At 36.0% G+C, this 18,415-nt stretch overlaps 1 protein-coding gene across 1 annotated transcript in view; it reads right to left on the reverse strand.

Annotated features, from left to right (window-relative positions):
- The window catches only part of LOC126199241 (uncharacterized), a 197,822-nt gene extending 182,946 nt beyond the window's left edge, over positions 1 to 14,876 (reverse strand). Inside the window, exon 1 of the mRNA XM_049936034.1 lies at positions 14,850 to 14,876. The gene's annotated coding sequence lies outside the window, so the exon portion shown is untranslated. The remainder of the gene's footprint in view (positions 1 to 14,849) is intronic.
- Positions 14,877 to 18,415: the final 3,539 nt, after the last annotated feature.

The following is an 18,415-nucleotide window of genomic DNA, read 5'->3' on the forward strand; positions in this document are numbered from 1 at the left end:
GGATTAAACATAAGGTAGATTAATATGAATTCAGCACAGATAATAATTTTGTAAAGATATTATGTAGTTGTTAAAATGTACCCTGACAAATCCTTTATCACAAATGTGATCATTGGGATGATAATAAATAAATAAATAAGAAGCAGTCTGCTAGATTTGTTACTGGTAGCTTCACTCAACATGAAAGTGTTATGGAGATGGTTCAGGAACTCAAATGGGAATTCCTGGAGGGAAAGCAACATTCTTTCTGAGAAATGTTTATTGAGAAAATTTAGAGAACCAGCATTAGAACCTGACTGCAGAATGATTCTACTGCCGACATTCTACATTTCATGAAAGGACCATCAAGATAAGACACGAAAAATTAGGGTGTATGCAGGGACTTACAGACAGTCATTTTCCCCTAGCTCTAATTGGGAGTGGAGCGTGAACGGAAATGACTAGTAGTGGTACAGGGTACCATCCACCACTTACCATATGCTGGCTTGTGGAGTATGTATGTATGTAGATGTAGATACAGTCTGTATGTGGAAACTGTGGTGTATTTAGTGGGTCTTCAAAATCCTGTTTTCCTTTATGTACAGGTGCACTATTCTGTCAAAAAGAAAAATATTTTCTTTCTTTTGCAGTACAGACCTCTTCTGGTACATTTTTTCACCAAATTTGTCCAGATTAGTCATGTAGTATTCAACAGCAAAATTTTATCCTCCAGAAGCTAAGAAATAACAACAATCCACTTTTCACCCCAGAAAACTCTAGCTATAAATTTTTCAAAGCATGAAATTAACTTTCCACCCAATTCTTTGATTAACGTTCTGTTTATAGAATGGAGCTGTGCACACACATCATCTACAGTAATAAATCAGCAAATAAAATTAATTGGATTGTTTTTGAAATGGTTCAGACAGTTAGTTAGTTACATCTTGTGTAGATTGTTTAAACAATTCGTTTATTGAAATGATTTGAACTAAGTTTATAGAATATGTACATATGATTAGAGTTAACATTAATGAAAAATATACAGTAATATGTATTCTAGTATTTGGATGGTGTCAGGTACTCCATACATCTTTAGTCGCTGAATTGACCAATGTCATATTGTGTACTTTCTGATGTTTTTCACTATGCAGAATTGCAGTTTTTTGGGAAGGGTGGGGAGGGGGTGGGGGGGCATGTCTTGGTGCCCAGTTCATACTTGAGCCAGGAACATGGAGTGAAAATTCTATGGTTTAGCGCAGACCAGTGACCATTTGTATAACTATTAAAACATCTGTCTTACCATAGCTATGTTCCAATATATTAAGCAAGGTTTGGGCGATGAACCAGAGCTGGTACCTAGAAAATTGTTTGAACTGATTAATTTGATTAATTCCTTTTGCACAAGGTTTTAATTGTTCTGTAATTAGAGCTCAGATAATGGCATCATTTGTATATGCACTCTTAAGATTTTGTGAGCAAAAACATGCAAAAAAAAAAAGCATGTTTTCTGGGAGGTTTTTGAAGCATGCCAGTTCTGTATTTTCAGCTTGAACGAATCAGTTCAAACTTTGCATGAATGTATATAAATGGATAAAATCAAAAGCATTTTTTTCCCAATTATCTTTATCCATCATTGAGATACACTAGTTTACAGTCAAGCTAAATGTAAACATTCATTTTTATGTGAACTGAATGCATGGAAACAGTTTAAAATGAAACAAATGGATAAAAAATGCATTCTTATTATAAAATTGAAACCCTGCTTTCAAAAATCTAGCTTCATTCAGATTTTATATGCAAAAAAACATTTTTGTGAGGTTTTTTCATGTGTGCCATTTTCATGTTTCAAACGTGTGGATCAACTCAAATTTTGTAAGAAGGTAGACATATATAGTGTGTAATTAATTGTTGTTCTGTTGCTTTGTGAAAGATTTATCCACTGCCATTAAATAATCAGTTTAAAGTTGCACAAAAGGTGCACCTAAAATCTTCAAAAACTACTATGCTATCATGTAGAACAATTATTTTTTGACAAAACAAGATTATGTTCATCAATTTTATACAGGATTTAAAAGTTGATAGTATTTTGCCATGCATATATTGTTTTGCAGTTCTTCTCCTTATGTCAGCCAATCATAGTGACTAATTTGGATTTGTTGTTGAAACATTTCGTGGTAGAGTAAAAGCTGAACTAGAATGAAAAATGCTCCTATTGTAACACAAGAAAGATGTATATGACCTAGGCAGAATTTGCAATGTAAAAGAAGGGAATTAGCGTTTTCACTTATCTGGCAGCTTCAGGAATTTAAATCAAAACATTTTGACATATTTACATTTTTTATGAGCTATCCCTACTTTTCCAGGGCAGTGAGCTCTCTTTGCTGCAAGGTGTTGGTACACATGCATCTTACAATTTATAATCTAAAGTCTCTGATCCTGTGCCCAAAATCCAAAAGATTCACCAACCATAGTAAACAACGATAACATCATATGGCTGAAGAGAATGTAATAGCTCTAGAAAGTCTTTGTGGAGGGATAAAATTCCTGGAGATGGATTTGCTCCTGGTGGGGACACTAAAATGATTCTTTTTTTTAAATTTCTGGTTGGAGGCAGCTGATCTTTTTCCCTGAGGAGATCATTTCTTCCCTAAACCTATCCCTTGTTACATGTTTGGTGAGGGGTGTAAGAACAAATAGACACAAAGTTATGTGTGTCTATTAGAGAGTGCATTCACAATAGGAAGAACCCAAGAGTGGGGGTGCACCTGTAATAGTAAGTGTCTCAGAGTAGGTATGCACGCATCCAAAACTTAAACATATTGTGTACACTGCATGATATGACAAATGCCATTTTGGATGATATGAGAGCATGTGTCATCTAATACAACATGACATTATGTATTATGTCATTTTACTTCACATGATGCATTACATTACATGACATGGAAGCTAATACTAACAAGTAATGAAATGTGAATATTTCAAGATGTTTTGATTTAAATGTCTTTGAAGCTGCCAGATAATTCAAAAAGCTAGTTCCCTTCTTTTACATCTGTCCAGGGACATATTCACATTATTTTTAGCTATGAGAGGAGCATTTTTCATTCTGTTGAAAAGTATAGCCATGTTTGTTTTCAGACATCCAGTCCATAATGTTGTAAATGAAGCAGCAGACTCAATGTAAGTCATCAGAAACTTTGGATGGTCTTCTACTGGTAATAAGTCATCAAAATAATATGGATTTTCTACAGCACTACATTCCAATTTGTTGTTCAGATCAAAACATACACACACACACACAAAAAGACAGTTTTAAAATCACAAAGTTAATGTGGATGTCAAGTTGGCACTTGACTAACTTTATTTTGTAACATGTGGCAATATTACAAAACAAATAAATCATTAGTATAAACAACATCTCTGTGTCAAACTGAGAAATTGTCCCTATCTCCATTTATTTCTAATAATATTTCATTCCAGAAGAATGTTAATTTCATGGAGGGCAAACAGATCAATGCACTTTCATAAAAAAATTCAAGATAAATGAAACTAACTGATAGAAAATGCAAAATTGCTGATGCCACAAGTGGACTGAATAAAAAGCTGATCCAAGAATAATGAGGAGATGATGTTGCTTTCTTGCCTCAACATAGTGGCTGACAATCAGGCAGCCTTCTTCTGATGAATTTTATGACTAGAGTGTATGACAATGTTCATACTAAAAATGGACATATTTGCAAGAAGTCATTATCATCCAGCTGCAATCTCAAAATCTTATGAAATTGTTACATAAAGAAAACTTCAAGATAAATGTATTAATGTGTAGGGACTTAGTATCTATCAATATTCATTGTATGGGCAACGACTTTAGAGTAACTAGTTTTCTTTGGTGTGATGTTTCATCTTCACTATGAAAGAGTGATTTAGTCTGTTCTTTGTATCTGACTTTACTAATGTGCCTGTACGCTAGATTACACCAACTATAATAAAGTATCAAAATTTCATTCTCTCATCCACAAGTGTCATTCCGGATACCCAGTCACACCGATGTCCTACAAATGCTTGTCTAGCTGACTGAAACCTGAACAATAGCTACACATTAACTGATACATGAGGTGATCTCCTTAACAGATAGCTCTCCACTTGATGAAGTAGTTACCACATTTACCACATATGATGGCACTGCAGTAGGTTGCGGCAGTGTAATAAACAGAACACATGGTGCAGTCACAAATAGTTATGAAGTATATGGAATGGCAACGGGATGAAAAGGAACATTGCTTGAACAGAATTTTGTTGATTTATGGTAGATGGTACATAATTTATTTTGTATTATGTGGGAAGAATATTGAAAAGAATATTGTAATTCAGTTGTAACCCCACAAAGTTGCAGTTCTGGTATTGTTTGGTTCATCCCAGGTCAGGTTGGTATCGTGGGATCAAGTGTAATTCCTTTCAGATTTCTATACATATCAATAGCTCCTTGGCTGCCTAAAGTGGCAAGTGTAAACTGCCTATAAACCATGGATAATTGCCATAAGTAAAGTAGTAGTAAGAGTGACTGTGTGAAATAACATAAAACAAGACTCATTTATCAATATAAACCCTTTAGTGGAGACAGGGTAATTCAGATGAAAAGTGTGGCAATTGTTTTAAGAGTAATTAAATGTGTGTAATATGAAAGTTCCCACTCAGGAATGTGTGTAATATGAAAGTTTCCACTCAGGAATTCATTAATAAATAAGAGACAGCTGAGCAAGCACAGTATAAATTGATCCACTGTTTACAGCGTAGTCATTGGAGTCAACTATTCACACTTCCAGTGCCTCTGAGAATATCTGAAACAGAGGAGATAAAACTTCAGGCACAAAAACATGCTCCAAGACCATGGACTAATTCCCAGAAAACCATAGTCACCAAGTATATTATCAACAACCTTTTAAGGCTGCAAAGGCTGTCAGAGTAGTAGCATCTGGTAGAGTGATTTGTAAATAGCAAGATCGAAAGGACATGTATCATGCTCAGTATTCGAAATGACACCAACCACAGTCTTGAAGAGAAGGAAGGAAGAATATTTAGAGTTTAATGTTGATTTATTGATCCATCTTTAAGCATTTTTCATGTAATTGATGTCATCATTTTACATACATTATATAGTTACAAAATAAGTCATACATTTTTAACATTCTGAAAGAGTAAATATGTTTTATACTGCACATGTTTAGTAGTCATTAAACATAAATATGTCATGCAGAATGACAAAAGGAGATACTGTGTGTGTAACACAATACACATGCTAAGAAAAAACATTTTAACAAATATAAATGAGACAGGCTTAATACATGTTAACCATTGGAGAAAATGCATTATGCAAATAAAGCACAACAGCATGGTACAATAACATTTTCAGAAGAACTTACGTAATAGGGTGGTCATGTCATACAGCAGTTAACTATTGAGTAAAAATACATTATGTAAATAAAGCACAACCGCATGATACAGTAATATTTTCAGAAGTGCTCATGTAATATGGTGGTCATGTCATACAGCAGATTTAATAGATTAGATCATTATTATTACATACTTTAAATTCTTCTATTGAATAGAATGCTTTTTGTCCAAGCCACCTTTTTGTAATATTTTTGAAGACATTCAGTTCAAAATGGTTCACATGGCTCTGAGCACTATGGGACTCAACTGCTGTGGTCATAAGTCCCCTAGAACTTAGAACTACTTAAACCTAACTAACCTAAGGACAGCACACAACACCCAGCCATCACGAGACAGAGAAAATCCCCGACCCCGCCGGGAATCGAACCCGGGAACCCGGGCGTGGGAAGACATTCAGTGATACACTGTGTGCTGTAGGTGGTAGATTGTTAAATAATTGTATCCCTGTGTATGTGTAACTGTTTTGGGTTTTTTTAAGCCCACTAACTGGGATGTCCATCATCTGCCTTTGGCGTGTGTAATGACTATGTACAGACTCGTGCAGTTTATAGCTTTCTTGGTTTTCCTTTATGTGCACTAAGCAACTGAGAATAAACAGTGATGTAAGTGTCAGTATTTTTAACTCTTTGGAATAGTCTCTACATGATACATGGTTCCTCACTCCAGCAATACATCTAATGGCCTTTTTCTGCCAAAGAGAAATTCTTTTTGCCCCAGAGGCATTGTCCCATAACAGTACTGCATATGTGAGGTGGCTATGAAAAAAGGCATAATAGGCATTTAGCAGTAGCTCGTCCGTCACACAAGTCCTGAGCTTAGTTAGCAGATAGGTGACTCGGGATAACTTTTTGCATACATAAATGGTGTGAGTTTCCCAGGTTAATTTTGGTTCCAGATGAATGCCAAGGAGTTTAACTGAGGAACTACAGTTGTCATTCTTACATAGGCTGAATAGAATGTTTACAGTTTTAGAGTGGTTAATTTGTAATTCATTTGCTCCGAACCTTACACTGGATATTCTGAGTTGTTCTGCACTTTTGTGCTCGAGTATAGGCCCTATCTACTGTAAGAAAGGTGGTGTCGTCTGCATATAGTATGGACTTGCAAGGCATCATATTGGACAAATCATTTACATAAATTATGAAAAGCAAGGGTCCAAGCACGGACCCTTGTGGCACACCTTGTGTTACACCCAGTGTGTTTAATTAGTTTCTGTTAAAATGAACTATTTGTTTTCTCTCACTCAGATAAGACGTAATCAGAGATAGTACTTTGCCTTCAAAACCATACAAGCAGAGCTTATTTAATAGAATTCTGTGGTTGACAGAATTGAAAGCTTTACTTAGATCTACAAGTGTGGCATTTACAGAAAGTTTGGATTCAAATGAAGACAAAGTGAAAGAAATAATATTTTCCACTGCCTTCACAGTTGATAACATAGGTCTGAATCCAAATTGAGAATCACTAAGGAGGTTGTTGGCAGATAGATGCTTATGGATTTGGAGTTGCATGCGGTGCTCTATTACTTTCAATAGAATGGGTAAACATGTTGGCAAACAACCACTAGTAAACATCCAATTTACAAGTACACAGAGTGGAAATGCTATTATATCTCCTATTTTTTAATTACAAAATTAGAAAGACCATAAATATCTTCTGCTCTTGAACTTCATAATTTTGCAATTGATCTCATGATATCACTTAACTGGACCTCTTTCCATTCACATGTAGGAGAAATTTGTTCTAAATGTTGTAGGAAAGATACAGCTTCCTTTCGGTCCTGTTGACATTTATTATTTGACTCAGCTGCAGCAGAGGAACTTATGTCACAAGCATTAACGAAATAGGCATTGAATTCATCTGGTGTGATATTCACATTACAATCATCACTTTTACAGTTCTTACTTCTCCCCAGTTCACTCTTTACAACATTCCATGCAGCTTTACATTTGTTGTCAGAATTATTAATGTAATTGTCATTTGCCTCACACTTTGCTAACCTGATTTCTGATCTGTATTTACTCTTTAACTTAATATAACTAGCTTTGTCTGCATCATGATTTTTATATTTATCATAATAAATAAATAATAACCAATGCTCTAAGCCTCTGCAGAGTGGGTGTGAACCACTTGGGTGTATAGTCATGTTTTCTGGTTGTTGCCGTATTTCTTTTCAGAAATTTTGGACAACAGGTCTTAAAAATGTCTGTGAGTATATTGATAAAAACTGTAAATGCATCCTTGACACTTTCACTATCAAGTAGGATGTCGTTCCATCTAACCATCTGCAACTGTGTCCTGTAGTTGTCAATATTTTGATCATACAGTAGCCTGATATGCTTTGCTTTGGGGCAGTTAGATATAGGTTTATTGATTTTAAATTTTAACAATATCCCCTCATGGTCTGAAAGAAAATAAGTACTGAACAACCCTAGCTCATACAGATCTTTTTCAACATTGGTGATAACATTATCAAGACAGGATAACTGCCTTGTTGGATTGTTATTAATTCAATATAGATCATGTGATCTTAACACATTCTGTAGATAAAGCTGCTTTGATGTCTTTAGCCTTATATCAATGTTTATGTCTCCAAATATTAATATTCTATATTTGCTTAACTTTTCAAAGTGTAAGATCATTTTTTCTAAGACCTGTATAAATAATTCACTGTCACTATCTGGAGTATGGTATACTGACACTATTTATGAGTTTTAGTGTTGGAAGTAGCATTGCAACAGCTTCAAGCACATTCTCTATACAGTATTCAGTAATGTTAAAGACACTATATTGCAAATCTAGATCACTACTAATATAAATTGAAACTCCACCACACTGTTGTGTTCTTCTACAGAATCCTGCAACTAAATCAAAGCCCGATGGTACATACAAATCCAACTGACCTTCACTTAGCCAATGTTCATTAACACATAGTATGGTGGTTTTCTTCTTTCCTAAAAGAATACTCAAGTCATCAATTTTATTTCTTAAAGACATGATATTTATATGCATGAATAAAAGGGATTCGTTTTTACATGATGGAAGGTCTAAACTGTTCCGCAATTGTACATCAGTTTGTGAACTTGCCTTGTGAAGTCTTCTGTTACTTGGAGTTGGCTTACTCACACATGCTGCTAACTCCTCATTGGTGCTGGATCCACATCAACAGTGAGGTCATCAGAGATGGAGTGCAAGCTTGGGGTAAGGAAGGATGGGGCAGGAAATTGACCATGTACTTTCAAAGGAACCACCATAAGTGATTTAGGGAAATCACAGGAAATCTGAATCAGGATGATCAGACGGGTACCTGAACTGTCATCCTACCAAATGTGAGTGCAGTGTGCTAACCATTCATCACCTCAATCACCCACAGTCTGAAGAGATGAAATTTTAATTGTGATGAGGGAATGGAAATTGATAGTAAGAAAAAGAAGAGAAGGAAAAATAGTAGCAAACAGTGGCTGTGGGGAAGGAATGTAAGAGCAACCATATGCTTGAATATTGCACACAATATAATTTAATCATTGCTAGCACTTGGTTTAATAAACATGTAAGAAGGTTAGACAAGGTCAGTCACTAACTATTGCCACCAAGAATAACTCCAAATTTGTATATATTGTTCTTCAAAATCAATCATGCTGGAGAGTGTAACCATAATGACTGCTCCTTGGGAAACAAGTGATAATGAAGATTTTCTGTTTTTGGCATGTCCTACATTACATATACATGTACTGTACACAATATAATCACACGGGATCAAATAAAACTAAATTAAATTCGATTCATGAGTAGAGTACAATATACTATAAAACAGGTCTAGCAGGGGTTTCAAGTTTCTTGTTTCATATGTGGGCAACTTATGAAAGTCTTTTTTTCTATTTTTTCAATACTTGGAAAAGTTATAATGAAATTTCATGTACCTGTTGCCAAACACACTTCTAAATATACATATTATAATCACAACAGACAAAATATTATTCTACTTAAAAGAACATAATGGACACTGGAGCTCTGTAGGTGGTCTATAACTGGCACCAGTTGGCCATATGACCCTCCCCCACTGACATAACACATGGCTATGAAGTAGTTTGTATGTGACAGTAACTTGTATGGAATCAGCACACTAAGATAAGTCAACATGGAGACATGGCTGGAAGTTAGAAAGGAGTTATTATATTTGAACATTTGCATGACCACAACATGAATTAAGTTGTCCATTTTCTTGGTGCATCAATGAGGACTGTCTAATATGTCCATATGGAATTAGATACCACTGACAGTCATGTAACAGTGTAAGAACAGTTGTAAAAAGATCCTAACCAACAGTGCCCAAGGCAATTATCATGGCAGTCAGATTCAGATTCAAACCCAATAGGAATTGCTACTGACCGTGAATACAGGTCCACCTCAACCAGTTTCCAACCAAACACTGCAAAGGGAACTGCATTCAATGGGCACTTGGAATTGGGTACTTCACAAAACGCCACTGGTCAGAGTGGTACAAAAAACTGTGTATCTTCAATGGTCCAAACAATGCTGAAAGTGGACATCAGCTGACTGGAGTTATGTATTCTGGTCTGACAACTCACAAATTTGTCTCTTTTCTAATGATGTAAGGCATGGAGTGCATCAACAGTCTCATGAAGCATCTAACCAATGGTGTGTGGAGAGTGCAGTTCTAGCCAGAGTTTTTTTGCATCGTTTTGGGAGTATTTTTTGTAACATGACTTTGGACAACTCATTCAGGTTATCCTGAACATGAGCCAGAATGTTTATTTCAAATTCTCACTTGTCAGAGTGGCTTCAGCTGGACATGGCAATATCTGAAAGAAATTGTGGACTCTCTTCCTTAATTAACTGAGACAATTATCAAAGGTAGTGGTGGCATTGCATGGTATTAGTGTGATGTCTCCTGGAGGAAGAGGGCGAGGGGGAGGGAATAACTTTTTGTCCTGTGTGTATCTGGTTGTTTCAAAAGTTCATAGTGTTTTTGTTTTGCATGTTGGTGTTCTGGTTACTATGGATTTATTTATTGATTGTCATTTTTTACTTGTAATTCACTGTTGCTATATGAGTTTACACATTGTCATTTTGTCATTTAGAGATACAGAATGGAGCTGTGGATGTAATAAAATGAAGTGCCAAGTGGAGAAATCGGAACACTTCTGAGATATTCTTCTGTTTGGGTTAAGTAGAGGGGTGATAACAGTGGAGACAGCCAGAAACATCTGAGCCCTGTGTGGGGATAATTCCATTGGGCAGACCACAGCAAGAAAGTGATGTTCTCATTTTAAGTAGGATCTTTTTTGACATTAGTGACTTTCTACTCCCAGGAAGACAATCGGGGTATGATGAAGAGCACTTAAATGTATTAATCCACAATGATCCATGTCATTATACTTGAGAACTGGTAAATGTGATGAGCTGTGATTATTGTACCATTGTGCAATATCTGAGGTTAAAAAATCGGGTGTCTGTGTATCGCATGCTCTAAGCCCAAATCACAAAAGTCAATGGATGGCCTATATCTGCTTGCTCATCATCAATTGGCTCATGAACAACACTGACAATTTCTATCCTGTATCATTATTGGTGCCAAGAAATGGTGTCTATATGCTAACAGAAGGAAAAGAAAGGCATGACTGAGGCCAAACAAAGCAACAACTCCAAATACAAAGATCTGCATTTCCACAAAAGATAATACATTTGTTAGTGTGGCCATCTTCTGCAGCAGCTGTTAAAATCTATACTATAGGTTATCCGTCTTGAGCTGACTGCAATTTAATCAAAGAGAATTACACCAGACACATTTTGCTTTTATTTATAAGGCATCTTCTGTGGTTATTGGTGTTTCTTTACATATTCTGTTCCTTCCCTCCTTGCTAGCAATGGTTGGTGTTGAAAGGCTTCATTTCACATTCCAACTTGGCAGTTTTTTGCCACTGTTCAGTATTTCCTGTGCTTAAACTGTTTCTCGTTCCGCACTCCCACAGGATTTATGTCACGAACAGGTTTTTAATAACCACAAAATGTTTAAATATAATTACAATAATTTGTTTACATTTACAGATATTGGTCGGAAGAGTGCTTCTGCGAGACTTCTCATGGTCTCCCATCCTCAACGGATAATCAGCACCTGGGCCGAGGCCTAAGTTGTAGGGTAATAATTTAATTATAAATTTACAAACAAAGTGCTGTTAGAAAACACTAGACTCTGATCACAGACGAATCTAATGGTTTCCCAGATGTCTAATATGGGCCACAAAATTATTTTCATTGTTATGGTCGATATCTTGGAACTTTTGGGATTACAATTGTTATTTTTCCAAATATATTGACCATTCCTTGGTATATACGCGACACGTTAGGTACAGTCACATCGTCTGTTACAAAATTGGCGGCCAGTCTGCTGCTCTCTCATTTGGGGCTTATAATGCCAAATGCTGACACACACACAAAATTGGTTTCCCTCAAAACAAGAGCTACCAACATTGAAATCACCGGAGAACGTCTCTGTTGTCGTTCTATTCTACTGATTTTATTTGTTTGATATTGCCTAATATAAGTTATTGTAGGGCACCAACACCTTTAAATCGAAAGTGATACTTCTGTTATGCGATGATAATTAGACCACTACGAGAACTTGCGATGAGGTGTTATCTACAGGGGTGCACTGAAAAGTAATGTCTCCAAATTTTTTATGTGAAAACTCTTAAAGCTTTTTTAATATGTTTACATTTTTGCAGCTCTCTGCCGCTAGAGAGCGCTGAAGTGTAGCGTGTAGCATTGCGGTGTGTAACGTAAATGTGTCTATTCCTGAGAAACAGTGTGCTGTAATCGAATTTCGACTTTGAATAGTCCGTCCACACATGGCGCACCTTCTCCTTCAGTATGACAATGCCTAACCGCATACGAGCGCTACCAATCTGCAACAGTCGGACGCCTTGGGTTCATTGTCATCGATCATCCTCCGTATAGTCTCGACTTGGCCCCATCCGATTTACATCTGTTTCCAAAACTTGGGGAACCCACTCAAGGACGTCAATTTGATTGTGATGAAGTGACGCAAGTGGAGGCGAGGTTGTGCCCGCGTCAATAACGTCAAACGTTCTACAATGTCGGTATCAACAAAATGGTATCTTGTTGGAAGAAATGTGTTCGTCGTCAGGGTGACTGTTGAGAAGTAAATATGTAGATAAGAAGAATAAGGACGTAGAATGTTGATAACATTTGCTTTACTTAAAAAACTTAAAGATTTTTACATAAAAAATTCGGAGGCATTAATTTTCGGCGCATCGTCGTATTATGTTGTATACCGTAATCGCCTTTTGGACAACTTTGCTACCTCTCTATAACGGGCTTCCGGGTTCGATACCCGGCCGGGTCGGGATTTTCTCCGATTGGGATTGAGCGTGTGTATTGTCATCACCACTTCATCATCATCATCGCCGCAAGTCGCCCACGTTATGTCAATAAAAAGACTTGCACCTGGCAGCGGAACACCCCAGATGGAATTTTCGGCCAATAATGGCATACGCACATTTCTTTTTTTCTTAAGAACCTAATATCTCCCTTATCGTATTTCTAACTGCATGTTTAAAGTTACTCATTTGAACACGCTAGTTGGAAACAACACTTTTTTTTTTTTTTTTTTAATTTTACGCAGTGGAAAACAGAACACGTTGGTGTTGTCACATTTACCACACTTTTTATTATTTTTCACTGTATGTCATAGATGTTCTACATCTACCTCTACATTTATACTCTGAAAACCACTTTTAAGTGTATGGCGGAGGGTACGCCCCACTGTAATAATTATTAGGTTTTTTTCGTTTTTCTTTCTACCACATGCCATATGGTAAAAACATGAGTTATTGGTAATTTATAATGTTTCTTCAAATCTTAGTAGGTACTTACTTTTTGTGCTTTTTCGACAAGACAATGAAACCTAATTTGCACGTTTTCTAAACGTTACTTGCTAAAATTAAAAATTTAGCTAACGTTTAACTTTCTAATTACTCCTGCCCTCAAGACTGGTAAATTTGATAGAACTGTAAATTAAGAAACGTATTTTGGAGGATACGGTTACAAAAGTAGTTGTTCAATAAAATAATAATTGGTACCGTATATTTGGTGCTGCTGAAACAGTTTCGTAACAAAGGTTTTTATTACATAGGTCTCGGTCTTATGATTTTTATCTTTAATGAGTATGTGAAAAAGTGACACGATAACAAATACAGCTCTGCGTTAAGTACAATAAAAAATGAGCATTAAAAACTAAAGTGCCGAATATGGCAGGTACATTTTTTGTGCACTGCCGTACTGCTTTCAAAAAGATACGAAATTTTCATGTGATGTACACGAATAAAATCGAATACAGATTTACTTACACTAGTAGTCTATATTTTGTGTTTGATGAGCTTAGTTACGAGCAGGTACCGTACCAGCGTTACATGAGAAAATGTGGGAAGTGAAAGCATTGTCACCGGTCAATTGAATTTCGATTGTCGTATTTTAAAGAAATAGCTACTATCAATGGAAACCAGACTGCTTTTTAGTGGCGACTGTGGCGTATTACAGTCGCAGGCTAGAAGAGATCATCCATGTAGACTCAAGACGCAAAGAAAGCAAACGGCAATTTCTCGCACTTTGTGCGTCTTTAAAAAAGGGAGATAATACATAGTTATCGTAGACAGTTATTCCATGCTCAGCATGTTGCCACATTTTTCACTAAGGCAGTGTATTATAACTGAAAAACTACACGTACCCATCATTGCAAGAGGTCGCAATTATGATCCATGGAACATATAAATAATGAAACTATAGTAAACTAAACTTATCTAAGGTTCTGCCTCTAAGGGTTCTGTTTAATTAGATGATGCATAATAACCATACTCAGAAGTCCTAGTATTAGAATCATTTTCCTCAAGCTCACATGTGGAATATGAATAACAAAATTTTCTTTTTATATTCAACTAATTCTGAGCCCCAAAAATTTAAGTGAAGTTATTACGCAATGTAGGGTTATGCTAATATTCGTGTCTCATCCAGGAAAGGCGCATCCACAGTGAATTGGCAATGGAGCTAAAACAAAAAATATCAGCCAAGGCAGCCAGTTGATAATAAACCAAATATCTAGTCGCAGTTATTAAAAACAATAATACGTGGAAATCTGTAAAGTGTTCACAGTACGATTTAACCACATTATCGTAGCGACAAAAGTAAATTACTGCCTTAACTTCTTTTGTTTGCTTCATTCAAGATACCAATCGTTCAATAAACTGCCACTGAGGATCCCATCAGCACTGACAGATAATAAGGCCAACCAGTTCATAGCAATAATCGGTAGAATGAGCAATGCCAATAAAATCAGCTCTTATGGATAATACGGTATGAAACTAATCTACGCAACAACTCACCGCTGCTCTGAAGCACTGGCGCCGTAAAATATTTGACTTTGCAGCCGAAGAGACGATCTCTAGACGAAAAGCATACGCAGCTGTACGCACATACTGACTGCAATGCTCGGAATGTAAAAGTGTCGACGTGGCACGGCCAGCTGGTGCACACGTCACCTTATTTTCTGTTTTGTGAACATGGAGTAAGCTATTAAAGATTTCGAATGACAAAACGAAGACGGTCAGCAGTTAGCAATGTCAAATATTTTTATACCACGCAAGAAGACAATGGAGGGCGGAGACATTCCGTTTACTTTCGATGATAGACATCAGTTTCAATTACATAGACCCAACCCAGTATTGACAACTTGTAGCCCTTCTCTTTGGCCGAAAACAAACGTATAAACAGCTACATACAGCTAACACTATGTTAATTTCAAGACAGGCATATCGTAATTGTTATCGCGCCATATGCTGAAGAGTTGGCCTCGCTTCCAGGACGCTTTTGGAGTACGACGCGGTAGTAAGTTTACTGTACTATATTCTGAATAATTGTTAGAAATTTCGCATTCCATGTAGTAATGACTTTGGGCATAAAACGAGTCTGATGGAAGACAGATATCGCAGACGACCTGTTCTGATATGTAGGCAATAAAAAATTCACTTTAATGAAGTAACTCGCACAGTGCCCTCCAGCTTGGTTCCGAAAACATCGATCATCTAGAAGCCAGCACGCACTTTTCTCACGTGACATACTGAAAGCCATGAATCAAGTTCGCATAGTCTGTGGGATCGAAATAGATGCAAAGAACCTGTCAGTTACAGTGCTTACAAAATACAGAGCTCCAACAGGGAAATTTTGTATTTTTCTGAATAAGTTGGAAACACTTTTGGGCAAACTTTTTCTAAATCCAGAAATTTCATAGTTGCTGGTGGCTTAAATGTCGACTTCTTAACTGATAGTAACAATAGGAGTGACATGGTACATTTAATGAATTCTTACAACTTATGGCTAACTTCCCCACTAGTCACAGAAAACTGCAAAAGTCTAATGGACAATATTTTCATTGACAAGAACAGAATCAACAATGCAAGTATAAGGCAAGTGATAAATGGCCTTTCTGAACACGATGGCCAACTGCTTAGGGTTAATAAAATCAGTTTGTACAGCAAAATCTCCCACACCTACCAATTCTTTAGATGTATAAGCATTGAAACTCTTTCTGACTTTAATTACCATCTATCACAAATAGATTGAGACCCAGTTTATAGGAAAAGTGATGTCAATGATATATTTACATTTTGTTAAATGAATTTATCTCCCTGTTGGAAATGTCTTCTCCAAAAAGAATTGTCAGAAAGAACACTGAGGCTTCTTCTACTAAGCCATGGATTACATAAGGAATTAAAATTTCTTTCAGGACTAAGAGGGAATTACGTGCCTTATCAAGATTGTCAAATGATCCCTTTAAAAGATCTTATTATAAATTGTAGTGTAAAGTTTTAAAAGTGGCGATACACAAATCCAAATGCTTAAATATTAAATCTGAAATTGATAACTCTAAAAACAAAATTAAAGCCATTTGGAATGTCATAAAGAGAGAGTTTGTCATAAAAAAATAAGGAAGATAACACCATAGAGATAAGCCATAACGACAATGTGGTACATAATCCTGTAGCAATTTCTAACTTATTCAACAATCATTTCTTAGCTGCAGCAGATCATGTTGGTTGTAATGGTTCATTAAATATGGTCATTAATTTATTACAAAGAGCTGACCACACATATATGACAATTTGAACAGCTCCAGTCACCACTAGTGCAGTCAAAAATATAATCAAATCCTTAAAAAACAAAAACTCCACAGGTATTGACAACATTTCATCGAAAGTTTTAAAGCACTGTAGTGATTATATATGTCAAGTCCTGTGCCACATCTTTAATTAATATTTACAGCAAGGTACTTCCCTAGAGTGACTGAAGACTGTTATTGTGAAACCACATTTTAATAAGGGTGAAAAAACTAATTTGACCAACTACCATCAAATATCTCTGTTAAACTGCTTCTAAAAAATATTAGAGAAAGCAGAGTACAAAAGAATTGTAGAGAACCTCACCATACACAACTTCCCCAACAAAAATCAATTTTGTTTCTGAATGAATAGATCAACAGAGCAGGCTATTTTTTCTCTCACAAATGAAATTATTGGGTCACTAAATAATAAAATGTCACCTATTGGGATTTTCTGTGACTTGTCAAAGGCCTTTGACTGTGTTGACCACAATGTTTTTTTAAAGAAGACCAATTTTTATGGGATGAATGGTAGTACTGGTAGATGGATTGAATCATTTCTACACAATAGTAAGTAGAAGGTGATACTAAATGGTTTTGATGGCTGTCCTGTCTCAGAGACTGGGGCAGATTAAAGTGCCACAAGGATTCATTTTGGGGCCTTTACTGTTTCTTATCTTTGTCAATAATCTACCATTCTGTACAAACATTGAGAGCAAATTTACTCTTTTTGCTGATGACATTACTATTATGCTTGAAAGTCAACTAGCAGGTAAATTTATCGCCTTAGTTAGATGCCCTACACTGGTTTAAGTCTAATGGATTAACATGAAACATATTCAATTTCATGCATCACTGCAAGAAAATGAAGCAATCAACTTATACTGTGATAGTCAAAATATATTATAGTGTGCCACCTTTAAGTTTCTGGGAATTATAATTGATGACACGTTAAACTGGTCCGGGCATATTTTAGATCTTCATAAAAGACCAACTTATGTCCTGCGTATAATTACCCCTGTTGATGATATGAGTGCTATCAAAGCAGCTTACTTTGGCAATTTTCACTCCATCATGCCATATGGTATAATTTTTTGGGGTAATCAATCTTTAGCTGAAAAGATCTTTACTGCACAAAAGAGAGCAATTAGACCCATGAGTAGTGTTCATCCAAGATATTCTTGCAGAAACCTGTTCCATAAGCTCCAAATATTAAGCTCCACATGTCAATGCTTATTTTCTTTGCTGGTTTTTGTCTTGAATAACCATTGTGTTTTCACACACAATAATGATCACAATATAAGGTCTAAAAATGATTTACACAGAGATCTAAAACAGCTAAGTATTGTACAAAAAGGTGTTCATTATTCTGCCACTAAACTCCTCAATTCTCTTCCATGTGATATCAAAGCCCACATTAATTGCCCACCTATATTTGAATTTAAATTTAAAAAATGCCTTATGGATAAGTGCTTCTACTCCCTTGGTGAGTACCTGCAGAGTAGGCCTAATCAGTGACTGCCTTTGTAATCTGTTATTGTATTTCCTATTTATATTCTAGTCTCTGTTTATATTATGTTAGCTGTAATTCATCTTCGCTGCCTGAGATGATCAGTGTATGAATTTTCTTGTTTCTGTACTAAAAGCTATTTTCAGTTGTTTACTTCACGTTTATTTAATTTTAGTTCACCCTTTAAGCTTATATCACTAGATAGCTACATTCTTGTCATTTGTACTAATGGTTGTTGTATGTCTATAAAGATGTAAACCTGACTCATTCCACATCCTTGTGAT

This window comes from Schistocerca nitens, chromosome 8 (genome assembly GCF_023898315.1).
Source record: "Schistocerca nitens isolate TAMUIC-IGC-003100 chromosome 8, iqSchNite1.1, whole genome shotgun sequence".
Lineage (NCBI taxonomy): Eukaryota > Metazoa > Arthropoda > Insecta > Orthoptera > Acrididae > Schistocerca > Schistocerca nitens.